The sequence below is a fragment of the Aquarana catesbeiana genome, linkage group LG07, assembly GCF_042186555.1.
Source record: "Aquarana catesbeiana isolate 2022-GZ linkage group LG07, ASM4218655v1, whole genome shotgun sequence".
Taxonomy (NCBI): Eukaryota; Metazoa; Chordata; class Amphibia; order Anura; family Ranidae; genus Aquarana; species Aquarana catesbeiana.
Window position 1 is genome coordinate 336,203,131 of NC_133330.1, and position 14,768 is coordinate 336,217,898.

The following is a 14,768-nucleotide window of genomic DNA, read 5'->3' on the forward strand; positions in this document are numbered from 1 at the left end:
GGTGGGATCGGGGTGCTCTGAGCCACGAGCCCACCCTTTTTTTGAAGCCTATTAGAGCCTCTGGCCACATGCTTAAGAAACCTCCCCGCATGTAGATCAGGGGGCCGGATACGTGGATGGGGGGGGGGAGCAGCGCCTGTGCGCCCCTAATGGACAGGCCGCCGCTGGTCTTAGGCCGCATTCACACCTGAGTGTCGAGTTTGGGAGCTTTTTTTTTTTTTTTTTTTTAGCATTTTGTTTGTGTGTTTTTGAGTGTTTTTGCATGTTTTTGTACAGCTTTTTTAAAGTGTTTTTGAGCTTTGGCTTTTTTTAATTAGCCAATAGAGTTTCATCATTTGTTGCAATGTTTTCCATATTTTTTCATCTGTTTTTATCTATTAATTATTTTTTTATTTTTGTTAGGGGTTATTTGTTATTATTATTTTTTACTTATGATTATTTATTAATTATTTAACCACTTAACCTCCAGAAGATTTACCCTACTTCATGGCCAGGCCATTTTTTGTGATATGGCACTGCGTTACTTTAACTGACAATTGTGAGGCCGTGTGATACTGTACGCAAATAAAACGTATGTCCTTTTTTCCCCACAAACAGAGCTTTCTTTTGTTGGTATTTGATTACCTCTGCGGTTTTGAAAAAAAGAAACAACAATATTTTTTACTCTCTGCTATAAAACATAGTCAGTAAAAAAAATCTAATTTCTTCATACATTTAGGTCAATATGTATTCTGCTAAATATTTTTGTAAAAAAAATCCCAATATGCGTAAACTGATTGGTTTGCGCAAAAGTTATATCATCTACCATCTATAGAGGATGCATAGTAGCACCTAAGAGATACTGTATATCAGAGCTTATAAGAGGATACATTGTATTTGGAGGAGAATAAATGTTATTGTTGTGTGTGCATAGAAATAGAGATCAGATATACAATATGATTGTATAGAAAAGGGAAGGGGGCATTCTCAGCACTGTAATGGTATATTGTATATGACCCTATAGAATATACTGTACAAAGAAACACAGATCAGATCTTCTACTGTATATAACTGCACAGGGGGGGCATTCTCTGCACTGTACAGGTATCATATAAAAGGAGTATATAGTGTACATATAGAAGTACAGGGGGGGGGGGGCATTCTCAGTACTGTACAGATATATTATAAAGGAGTATATAGTGTATACATAGATGTATAGATGAGGGAGGGGGCATTCTCTATACTGTACAGGTATCATATAAAAGGAGTATATAGTGTATATATATAGAAGTACAGAGGGGGGGGGGGGCATTCTCAGTACTGTACAGGTATATTATAAAGGAGTATATAGTGTATATATAGAAGTACAGAGGAGGAGGGAGGGGGCCATTCTCAGTACTGTACATGTATATTATAAAGGAGTATATAATTTATATATAGAAGTACAGAGGAGGGAGGGGGGCATTCTCTGCACTGTACAGGTATCATATAAAAGGAGTATATAGTGTATATATAGAAGTACAGAGGGGGGGGGGCATTCTCAGTACTGTACAGGTATATTATAAAGGAGTACAGTAAAACCTTGGATTGTGAGCATAATTTGTTCCAGAAACATGCTTGTAATACAAAGCACTTGTATATCAAAGCAAATTTCCCCATAAGAAACAATGGAAACTCAAATGATTCGTTCCACAACCATTTATTCATAAGTCCTTCAGTTTATAGTCCATATAAAAAGATTATAGCGATGTGATCGGTTGTGTAACCATAAAATGTCCATCCACAAATGGAAGCCTCCACAAGGGGATTAGAAGCAAAATCCATCAGGAGCTCCAGAGTACAAAAGAGAAGAGAGGCGCCTCTAAGTGTAGCAATATGTTGCTAAATGTTGTACCTTCATTAAATGTAACCGTATTGCCACACTTAGAGGCGCCTCTCTTCTCTTTTATACCCAGTTGTGAAATGACACTACTTGTATATCAAGTCAAAATTGATAAAAAAAATTTTGCTTGTCTTGCAAAACACTCTCAAACCAAGTTACTCTCAAACCAAGGTTTTACTGTATATAGTTTATACATAGTAGTACAGAGGGAGGGGGCCATTCTCTGCACTGTACAGGCATATTATAAAGGAGTATATAGTGTATATATAGAAGTACAGAGGAGGAGGGAGGGGCCATTCTCTGCACTGTACATGTATATTATAAAGGAGTATATAGTGTATATATAGAAGTACAGAGGAGGGAGGGGCCATTCTCTGCACTGTACAGGTATATTATAAAGGAGTATATAGTGTATATATAGAAGTACAGAGGAGGGAGGGGCCATTCTCTGCACTGTACATGTATATTATAAAGGAGTATATAGTGTACATATAGAAGTACAGAGGAGGAGGGAGGGGCCATTCTCTGCACTGTACAGGTATATTATAAAGGAGTATATAGTGTACATATAGAAGTACAGAGGAGGAGGGAGGGGCCATTCTCTGCACTGTACATGTATATTATAAAGGAGTATATAGTTTATATATAGAAGTACAGAGGAGGGAGGGGGCCATTCTCTGCACTGTACATGTATATTATAAAGGAGTATATAGTGTACATATAGAAGTACAGAGGAGGAGGGAGGGGCCATTCTCTGCACTGTACAGGTATATTATAAAGGAGTATATAGTGTACATATAGAAGTACAGAGGAGGAGGGAGGGGCCATTCTCTGCACTGTACATGTATATTATAAAGGAGTATATAGTTTATATATAGAAGTACAGAGGAGGGAGGGGGCCATTCTCTGCACTGTACAGGTATATTATAAAGGAGTATATAGTGTACATATAGAAGTACAGAGGAGGAGGGAGGGGCCATTCTCTGCACTGTGCAGGTTACAGATCAGCAGGTGCGCAGACAGATCACCTTGCATGGAATGTTCCGGCCCTTCTCTTGTCATCGCAGGCATCAGCCAATCAGTGCAAGCACTCCGCTGAAGAGGAAGAGATAGAATTTCTACCTGTTGTGAACAATAAACAAGTGCGGAGAATCTTAGGGAACTGAGAAGGAGGAAGGCGACATTTAAAGAGGGAGAGACCCTAACACATGTCCTGAGCCCCACTTCCTCTGCTGATCCCTATGGTGCTGTGTCCAGGGCTGGACAGGACTCTGCTGGCTCCAGGTGAGGAGGTGAGTCTTCACTTCTCTGGGATCCTCTCCATACAGGGCACGTCAAGTCTTTCTGGGTCAGCCTGTAAAAGCCATATATTATGAAACTACAAGCATAACTCCCAACTGTCCCTGATTTCCAGGGACTGTCCCTGATTTGGAATGTCCCTCTGTCCCTCATTCCTCCTCATTTGTCCCTCATTTTGGTCTGATCTATATAGTTGTATATAAAAATCACTTTTTTTCTTTTAAAAAGTGTTCCCCAGCGCTAAATCATTCATCCAATCTCTAAATTGCTACATTTGTACATTTCAAAAGCCAATATAAAGGTATAGTAGTGGTAAAAAACGCCTTGTGGATTTAATTAACCTTTTTTTTGGGGTTATTTCTCCTTTAAGGGGGTGTCCTATGCCTACATACATTTGCTAGTAGGTGTCCCTCATTCCTATCTCAAGATGTTGGGAGGTGTGCTACAAGTCCCAGGATGGGGGCATTTACCTGCACAACAGCCAGAGAGTAAGGGGTTACCCCGGGATATTCTGGGGACTAGAGGACTCAGGAAGCCTTTAGAGGGCCCCCTGTTTACCTCCCAGGCTCAGACATGGACCTCTCCACAATAGATGGACCACCCACTGGCTTTTCTGGCCATACATGACAGTGATGTCTTGCTCCTCTTGTAGCACTCCCTGTAATTTATGACAAATCCAACCCTTAGTGACCTCTTTATATCTGCCGTGGCAGGTGAGCAGAACTGAGAACTCTGTAATCTCACTACTTGGGGTCATCTAATAAAAAACTTGAGGATTCAACTCTTCTTCATCCGTCCTACTGACACCATCTACTGCTCCACTGACACCGTCCTCTGCCCTACTGACACCGTCCTCTGCTCTACTGACACCGTCCTCTGCCCTACTGACACCGTCCTCTGCTCTACTGACACCGTCCTCTGCCCTACTGATACCGTCTACTGCCCTACTGACACCGTCCACTGCTCTACTGACACCGTCCTCTGCCCTACTGACACCGTCTACTGCCCTACTGACACCGTCCTCTGCTCTACTGACACCGTCCACTGCCCTACTTACACCGTCTACTGCTCTACTTACACCGTCCACTGCCCTACTGACACCATCCACTGCCCTACTGACACCGTCTACTGCTTTACTGACACCGTCTACTGCTTTACTGACACTGTCCACTGCCCTACTGACACCGTCCTCTGCCCTACTGACACCTTCCACTGCACCACTAACACTGTCCACTGCTCTACTGACACTGTCTACTGCTCTACTGACACCGTCCACTGCCCTACTGACACCGTCCACTGCCCTACTGACACTGTCTACTGCTCTACAGACACCATCTACTGCTCTACTGACACATCCACTGCCCTACTGACACCGTCCACTGCACTACTGACACCATCTACTGCTCTACTGACACCGTCCACTGCCCTACTGACCCCGTCCTCTGCCCTACTGACACCGTCTACTGCTCTACTGACACCATCCACTGCCCTACTGACACCGTCCTCTGCCCTACTGACACCGTCTACTGCTCTACTGACACCATTCACTGCACTACTGACACCGTCCTCTGCCCTACTGACACCGTCTACTGCTCTACTGACACCATCCACTGCTCTACTGACACTGTCCACTGCACTACTGACACGTCCACTGCTCCACTGACACCGTCCATTTCTCCACTGACATCGTCCACTTCTCCACTGACACCGTCCACTGCTCTACTGACAATGTCCACTGCACTACTGACACCGTCCACTGCTCTACTGACATCATCTTCTGCTCTACTGACACCGTTCACTGCCCTACTGACACCGTCCACTGCTCTACTGACACTGTCTTCTGCTCTACTGACACCATTCACTGCCCTACTGACACTGTCTACTGCTCTACTGACACCATCTACTGCTCTACTGACACCATCTACTGCTCTACTGACACCGTCCACTGCCCTACTGACACCGTCCTCTGCCCTACTGACACCGTCTACTGCCCTACTGACACCGTCCTCTGCCCTACTGACACCGTCCACTGCTCTACTGACACTGTCTTCTGCTCTACTGACACCATTCACTGCCCTACTGACACCGTCCACTGCTCTACTGACTACGTCCACTGCCCTACTGACACCGTCCACTGCCCTACTGACACCGTCTACTGCTCTACTGACACCATCTACTGCTCTACTGACACCGTCCACTGCTCTACTGACACCGTCCACTGCCCTACTGACACTGTCTACTGCTCTACTGACTACGTCCACTGCCCTACTGACACCGTCCACTGCCCTACTGACACCGTCTACTGCTCTACTGACACCATCTACTGCTCTACTGACACCGTCCACTGCTCTACTGACACCGTCCACTGCTCTACTGACACCGTCCACTGCTCTACTGGCACCGTCTACTGCTCTACTGACACTGTCCACTGCTCTACTGACACCGTCCATTTCTCCACTGACACCGTCCACTTCTCCACTGACACCGTCCACTGCACTACTGACACCGTCCACTGCCCTACTGACACCATCCACTGCCCTACTGACACCGTCCACTGCACTACTGACACCATCTACTGCTCTACTGACACCGTCCACTGCTCTACTGACACCGTCCACTGCTCTACTGACACCGTCCACTGCTCTACTGACACCGTCCACTGCTCTACTGACACCGTCCACTGCTCTACTGACACTGTCCACTGCACTACTGACACTGTCCACTGCTCCACTGACACCGTCCACTGCTCCACTGACACCGTCCACTTCTCCACTGACACCGTCCACTGCTCTACTGACATCGTCCACTGCTCTACTGACACCATCCACTGCCCTACTGACACGTCCACTGCTCCACTGACACCGTCCACTTCTCCACTGACACGTCCACTTCTCCACTGACACCGTCCACTGCTCTACTGACAATGTCCACTGCACTACTGACACCGTTCACTGCTCTACTGACAATGTCCACTGCACTACTGACACCGTTCACTGCTCTACTGACACCATCTTCTGCTCTACTGACACCGTCCACTGCTCTACTGACACCATCCACTGCACTACTGATGCCATCCTCTACTGACACCATCAACTGCCATACTGATAAAATCCTCTGCCCTACTGACACCATCCACTGCCCTACTGACACCATCCACTGCACTACTGACATCGTCTACTGCTTTACTGACACCATCCACTGCCCTACTAACACCATCCACTGCACTACTGACACCGTCCACTGCACTGCTGACACCGTCTACTGCTCTACTGACACCGTCCACTGCTCTACTGACACCATCAACTGCCATACTGATAAAATCCTCTGCCCTACTGACACCATCCACTGCCCTACTGACACCATCCACTGCACTACTGACACCATCTACTGCTTTACTGACACCATCCACTGCCCTACTAACACCATCCACTGCACTACTGACACCGTCTACTGCTCTACTGACACCGTCCACTGCTCTACTGACACCATCCACTGCACTACTGACACGTCTACTGCTCTACTGACACCATCCTCTGCCCTACTGACACCATCCACTGCACTGCTGACACCGTCTACTGCTCTACTGACACCGTCCACTGCCCTACTGACACCATCCTCTGCCCTACTGACACCATCCACTGCACTACTGACACCATCTACTGCCCTACTGACACCGTCCACTGCCCTACTGACACCATCCACTTCTCCACTGACACCATCCACTGCTCTATTGGCAATGTCCTCTGCTCTACTGACACCATCCACTGCCCTACTGACACCATCCACTGCACTACTGACACCATCTACTGCTCTACTGACACCGTCTACTGCCCTACTGACACCATCCACTGCCCTACTAACACCATCCACTGCCCTACTGACACCATCCATTTCTCCACTGACACCGTCCTCTGCTCTACTGACACCGTCCTCTGCTCTACTGACACCGTCCTCTGCCCTACTGACACCATCCTCTGCCCTACTGACACCATCCACTGCACTGCTGACACCGTCTACTGCTCTACTGACACCATCCACTGCACTGCTGACACCGTCTACTGCTCTACTGACACCATCCACTGCACTGCTGACACCGTCTACTGCTCTACTGACACCATCCACTGCACTGCTGACACCGTCTACTGCCCTACTGACACCATCCACTTCTCCACTGACACCAACCACTGCTCTATTGGCAATGTCCTCTGCTCTACTGACATCGTCCACTGCCCTACTAACACCATCCACTGCCCTACTGACACCGTCCTCTGCCCTACTGACACCATCCACTGCACTACTGACACCGTCTACTTCTCTACTGACACCGTCTACTGCCCTATTGACACCATCCACTGCCCTACTGACACCGTCCACTGCCCTACTGACACCATCCACTTCTCCACTGACACCATCCACTGCTCTATTGGCAATGTCCTCTGCTCTACTGACATCATCCACTGCCCTACTAACACCATCCACTGCCCTACTGACACCGTCCTCTGCCCTACTGACACCATCCACTGCACTACTGACACCGTCTACTTCTCTACTGACACCGTCTACTTCTCTACTGACACCGTCTACTGCCCTATTGACACCATCCACTGCCCTACTGACACCATCCTCTGCCCTACTGACACCATCCACTGCCCTACTGACACCGTCCACTGCCCTACTGACACCATCCACTTCTCCACTGACACCATCCACTGCTCTATTGGCAATGTCCTCTGCTCTACTGACATCGTCCACTGCTCTACTGACACCGTCCACTGCTACTGACACCATCCACTGCTCTACTGACACCGTCCACTGCTCTACTGACACTGTCCACTGCCCTACTGACACCGTCCTCTTCCCTACTGACACCGTCCACTGCCCTACTGACACCGTCCACTGCTCTACTGACACTGTCCACTGCCCTACTGACACCATCCATTTCTCCACTGACACCGTCCACTGCCTTACTGACACCGGCAATATATATACACATGCACACATATTTGTGTGTGAGCTTTGTGGTGCACACCCTAATACAATAGGCTGTGCACACCTATGACTGTATGTATGGTGGAGCGGTGTTGTCACCCTTGACTGCTCCCTCCTGATAAGACTATGGAACATGTCCCTCTTTCCTTATCTTCATAGCATTGGAAGGTTTTTAATAGTCCTGTGAATTGGGTAGGGCTAATTACACTGCTTGAAATTGAGTGCAGCCTAGTTAGTTACAAACTCACTGGATTTCTGGCAGGATCAAATTTGTGTGGCACTTATTCAACTTATATATATATAAAAAATGTAATAGTAAATTTAATAGACCAAAAGGGAGCCACTAAGAGAATTTCATTGTCAGAGTTTATGTACACTTTAGGCATTTGCACTGATGTGTGCATATTATTAGTTTTATAGGTATGCAGTATTAGTCTTTTGGGTGTGTGTTGGCATTGAATTTGTTGATTTTAAAAATCAACTGTGCCAGTTTTATTACACCAAAAATGAACGCAGTGCCCAACTGCTTGAAATTACCAGATCAGAGGAAATTTAAACAAGGTATGGAGACTGCAATTGCTGACCGGCTTCATTCATACTGATCCAGAATTTTCATCTTTAACCACTTGACCTCTGAAAGATTTACCCCTCTTCACGACCAGGCCATTTTTTGCGATACGGCAATGCGTCGCTTTATCTGACAATTGTGCGGTCGTGCGACGTTTTACCCAAACAAAACTGACAACCTTTTTTTCCCACAAATAGAGCTTTCTTTTGGTGGTATTTGTTCACCTCTATGGTTTTTATTTTATGTGCCTAAACAAAAAAAGAGAGACGTTTTTTTAAAAAACCTATATTTTATACCTTTTGCTATAATAAATATCCAAAAAAAATGTAAAAAAAGAAATTTCTTCATCGGTTTAGACCAATATATATTCTTCTACAGATTTTTGGTAAAAAAAATGGCAATAAGCTTATATTGATTGGTTTGCACAAAAGTTATAGTGTCTACAAAATAGGGGATCGATTTATGGCATTTTTTATATTATTATTTTTTTTACTAGTAATGGCGGTGATCTGCGATTTTTCCTGCGACATTACGGTGGACAGATCGGACACTTTTGACACATTTTTGGGATTATTGACATTTACACAGCGATCAGTGCTATAAAAATGCACTGATTACTGTGTAAATGTCACTGGTAGGGAAGGGGTTAACACTAGGGGGCGATCAAGGTGTTAAATGTGTTCCCTCGTGTGTTCAGAACAGGGATTTGTGTGTTTCATCCCCGTTCTGGCTCTTGTGCCCGCGAACGCACGTGGCCAAGGGGACATCGCGTCCGACGCGCACGCGCATCCATTCCCCCTCCGCGTGCGCCTGCTATAGCTGTTTAAACGGATGATGTATGGCAGTATAATGACGGCGGCTGGTCGGCTACTGGTTAATAAACGCACACTCACCTGTACTACGGTCCAGCGATGTGGCCGCCTGAAGCCCCCTCTCCTCTCCGCAGCGTCGGCATCACTACTGTGGGCACCCCCTGGCTGTGACAGCTTGCGGCTTCACAGCCAGGTGAGTGCTGCGCATGCGCGAGTTGCTCTGCGCATGCGTGAATCGCGATGCGCGTCTTGAGTGGCCGGGCAATCCTCTGGGACCTGTGACGTGTCCCCAGAAGATTGCAGGGAGGGAGGGGCTTCCTAGGCGGTCCGAGCGGAAGTGGGAGCCGGGTACCGGTCAAAACTAGGTACCCGCTCCCCCCCCCCCCCCAAAAAAAAATGACATGTCAAATGTGGCATGTCGGGGGGGGGGGGAGAGGTACTTAAAGCGGAAGTTCCACTTCTGGGTGGCACCCTGCTTTAATGGCACCCCCCCCCAAATGTGCCAAGCAAAACGTGTGCAAAAATGCGTGCTAATAAAAGTGCTGGAAAAGTTCTGCAACTTTTTTTCTGCAACTTGTGAAAACTGCACATATGTGTGACGCCCGACATCGCTCTGCACCAGGGACCGGGGCCTTAGTCCAGGATTCTGGATGAAGGGTTTTCTGAGATTGGAAGGAATTCTCTTGTCTCTCTTCTTATGTACAGTACAAGCCGTCTCTACAAACATGAACTTTACTGACAGTGAAACTTCGAACTTCAGCCTTGGAATGGAAAGTGACGTCAGTAAAAGTTCCTTTGGGGTTGTTGCAGATAATAAGACAAGTTCCTGAGCCCATAATCAGGGCTGTTTGTTGATACAGAAAGGCGTAGCTCACTATATTACCAAGTGCAATGTCCGCTGTACTGGCTGATTGGAGTTCAGATCTTATCAGGGCTCATAGAGGGGGAAGTTGCACATTCTTCACATCCATTACAAATGGGGGCTCACTTTACAATTGTATTAAACCCTCAGCGATTTTTTACAGTAACTTAACACATTGAGCACAATAAAGTAAACATTCCCCAGTAAACTGGTAAAATTCTTACCCCAGGACTTGCAGTGTACAACTCAATGCTGCTGATTCCTGTTTTCTCAGTGCTGCTTCTCTGAACCTTTGGTCCTCACAGTGGTCAGTGTAGTGCCCCTTTACATTGGAGGCCAGTGTAGTGCCCCCTTACATTGGTGGTCAGTGTAGTGCCCCCTTACATTGGTTGTCAGTGTAGTGTCCCTTTACATTTGAGGTCAGTGTAGTGTCCCTTTACATTGGTGGTCAGTGTAGTGTCCTTTACATTGGTGGTCAGTGTAGTGTCCCCTTACATTGGAGGTCAGTGTAGTGTCCTTTACATTGGTGGTCAGTGTAGTGTCCCTTTACATTGGTGGTCAGTGTAGTGTCCTTTACATTGGAGGTCAGTGTAGTGTCCCCTTACATTGGAGGTCAGTGTAGTGTCCCCTTACATTGGAGGTCAGTGTAGTGTCCTTTACATTGGTGGTCAGTGTAGTGTCCCCTTACATTGGAGGTCAGTGTAGTGTCCCCTTACATTGGAGGTCAGTGTAGTGTCCCTTTACATTTGAGGTCAGTGTAGTGTCCCTTTACATTGGAGGTCAGTGTAGTGTCCCTTTACATTTGAGGTCAGTGTAGTGTCCCCTTACATTGGTGGTCAGTGTAGTCACTTGTAACAAACCGGCGTCATGTCATGATGCCGGTTTCTCTCTCCCCCCTGCCAAAACTCTGCAATGCCCTGACAACACTCTGCAATACTCTGCAATGCCCTGCCAATACTCTGCAATACTCTGCCATACCCTGCCAATACCCTGCCAATACTCTGCCAATACTCTGCCAATACCCTGCCAATATACCCGCCAATACCCTGCAATACCCTGCTAATATATTATTACAGTGGGGGAGATTTTTTTTTTGTTGATCCGAAAATGATCCGAACCGTGACTTCTGATCCGAGGAACGATACAAACCGTGAGTTTTTTGATCCGTTGCACCCCTAGTGATCAGTGTAGTGTCCCTTTACATTGGAGGTCAGTGTAGTGTCCCTTTACATTGGAGGTCAGTGCAGTGCCCCTTACATTGGAGGTCAGTGCAGTACCCCCTTACATTGGTGGTCAGTGTAGTGTCCCCTTACATTGGTGGTCAGTGTAGTGGCTCCTTACATTGGAGGTCAGTGTAGTGCCCCTTACATTGGAGGTCAGTGCAGTACCCCCTTACATTGGTGGTCAGTGTAGTGCCCCCTTACATTGGTGGTCAGTGTAGTGCCCCCTTACATTGGTGGTCAGTGTAGTGGCTCCTTACATTGGTAGTCAGTGTAGGGCCCCCTTTTATTGGTGGTCAGTGTAGGGCCCCCTTTTATTGGTGGTCAGTGTAGTGCCCCCTTTTATTGGTGGTCAGTGTGATGATGACTATTCACTGGCTTCTGAGAGACATCCGCTGGTGGACACTGTAAGTACACCATTCAAATCTCTGGACCACAGTGCCACCAGCAGTTGTTCCAGCTGTACTACATGCCCTTGACAGTACTGTAATTGTCAGATACAATTGTATTATTAAAATGTATTATTTTCACATTTCTTTTCATTTGGCAAAATGAATAAAACTGTGTAAAATATTTACAGATCTGTGACAGGTATGCAGGCTTGAGAACTCCAGCAGAGAGATCTTGGTGCCGGGGTTGCCAAGAAATAGAAAAAAAAACAGTAGATGGTTAAAAGTAACCATGAGCGGTTCAAATTTGATGAGAATATCGAGAAACGGAGGATTCTCACTGAAAACCGTGTGTTAGAATGTTATTTAGGAGGATTGTACACCTCCCAACTTTTTGAGATAGTAAAGAGGGACACCTATTAGCAAAGGTATGTAGGCATAGGACACACCCCCTGCCACGCCCCCTTAAAGGAGAATTATAAAAAAATGATTAGTTAAACCCACAAGTGCTTTTTTTATCACTACTACTCCTTTATATTGGCTTTTGAAATTTACAAAATGCAGCAATTTAGAAATTGGATGAAAGGTTTAGTGCTGGGAAACACTTTTTGAAAAAAAAAGTACATTTTTTTTAAACAACTTTATAGCAGTGGCGGCCCGTCCCCCCCAATCCATACGTTCTCCCCTAATCTACATGCGGGGTGCCTGACGCATGGATTTCAAGGGGTTTTTTTTTTTAAGCACATGATTAGAGCCGGAGGCTTTATTGGCTTAAAAAAAGGGTGGGCTTAGGGCGCAGAGCACGGCGCCCTGAACCCACCCAGTTGTGTGACAGTAGTGAATTAACATTCGCTATTGTCTTCCTGATTCTCCTCCCGGCCAATCAGGAAGCAGGTCCTGAGACCCGATTGGCCATGGAGTCTTAGGACTCCCAGCCAATCAGGTCTCAGAACCCACTTCCTGTTTGGCTGGAAGGAGAAGCAACTGCCCCGGAGAGGGGAGTAGCTGGAGCGAGGAGCAGCAGCTCTACCCCGATCCTCGTCATCTGCCTCCTAAGGTCTCCTGCCTTCCCGTTGGTCTCCCGCGGGGGGGGGGGGGGAGTGATCGCTACCTTCCCGTCTGTCTCCCTTGGGTGGGGAGGGGGAATTGATCGGGTTGGTTTGATCGTTGGTTTTCCGCCCCCCAAAATATTGAGCGCCAGCCGCCACTACTTTATAGATCAGACCAAAATGAGGGACAAATGAGGAGGAAAGCGGGACAGAAGGACTTTGTTCCAAATCAGGGATGGTCCCTCCAAATCCGGGACAGTTGGGAGGTATAGGATTGTGTGTAGTGCTGAAGGCCTTAAAGCGTTTGTTACCCCAACACTTCATATTCCTGATACAGTATATGCCTGCTGTCAGGGCTGTCAGAGAAAAGGTATAGGAACTCCCCCATTCCAAGTGATCCCTTGTCTCCACCCCCATGAATCTCCGAGCACCGTCCCTTGTTTCCACCCCCTACCCACCTCCCAGTACTGCCACTTTTAGAGAATACAGAACCAATTATCATTTTTTGAATTTGCTAATGAAAGGCAGTAAAATAGGTCCCCTGCAGCCAGCAACAATAGACCCCATCAGCAACAATAGATCTTCCCAGCAACAATAGATCCACCTAAGCAACAAAATACCCCCCCCCCCCCGGCAACAGTAGATGCACCCCAGCAATAATAGATCCCCACCAGCAACACTAGATCTCCCAGTAGCCAGCATTAATAGGCTCACCAGCAGCCAGCAACAACAGGCCCTTCCCTCAATAGTAAGACTCTCCCATGAACAATATATCCCACCAGCAACAATCTATCCCCCTTAGCAACAATAGATCCCCCAGCAGCCAGCATCGATAGACCTTCCGGCGCACCCCTTGCCATTACATACATTCAGTGCTCGAGGTGCTGGAACTGCGTTCCCCCACCTTCCCACTGACAAAAAGCCCTGCCAGCTGTACCATGTACTTGTATGAGGACGTCTCCTGTTCTCTTTGTATTGCTTCCTTTGTGTGAAATCCCCGGTGTTCCTGCCAGCCCCTCTGCTTTCCTATTAAAAACTGACCACACTAAGCAGGAGGGCACTCCATGGTCAGTTCTCTAGCTGTGCTGGAAACTCAGTGTACTCTCCTCCAATGATCAGACCTGTCCTGACACGCCCCTGCTGCACAGCCATTTACTGGCAAGCTCAGTGTACTGCTGCTTCTCCTCCCCCCAGCTCTTATGCAGCTGAGAACAGAGGGAATGTAATCACTTATAAAAAAGGGTATTTATATTGTTTGTTTTTTTTTTATATCTGTACAAAAATGTTTTGCCCCCCAAATTCCCCCACCCAATACAAATACCCCTCCCCCAAGCTCTTTGTGGTGCCCCCGCACCTCACATAGTTACATAGTAGGCGAGGTTCAAAAAAAGACACAAGTCCATCAAGTCCAACCTATGTGTGTGATTATGTGTCAGTATTACATTGTATATCCCTGTATGTTGCGGTCATTCAGGTGATTATCTAATAGTTTCTTGAAACTATCGATGCTCCCCGCTGAGACCACCACCCGTGGAAGGGAATTCCACATCCTTGCCGCTCTTACAGTAAAGAACCCTCTACGTAGTTTAAGGTTAAACCTCTTTTCTTCTAATTGTAATGAGTGGCCACGAGTCTTATTAAACTCCATTCCACGGAAAAGTTTTATCCCTATTGTGGGGTCACCAGTACGGTATTTGTAAATTTAAATCATATCCCCTC

At 46.8% G+C, this 14,768-nt stretch overlaps 1 protein-coding gene across 2 annotated transcripts in view; it reads left to right on the forward strand.

The window, feature by feature from the left end:
- Positions 1-2,917: 2,917 nt before the first annotated feature.
- Positions 2,918-14,768, forward strand: part of TMEM125 (transmembrane protein 125) — a 30,485-nt gene continuing 18,634 nt past the window's right edge. The window contains exon 1 of one of the 2 annotated variants that reach the window (XM_073593898.1): positions 2,918-3,153. The gene's annotated coding sequence lies outside the window, so the exon portion shown is untranslated. The remainder of the gene's footprint in view (positions 3,154-14,768) is intronic. The other variant, XM_073593900.1, reaches the window with a different exon arrangement.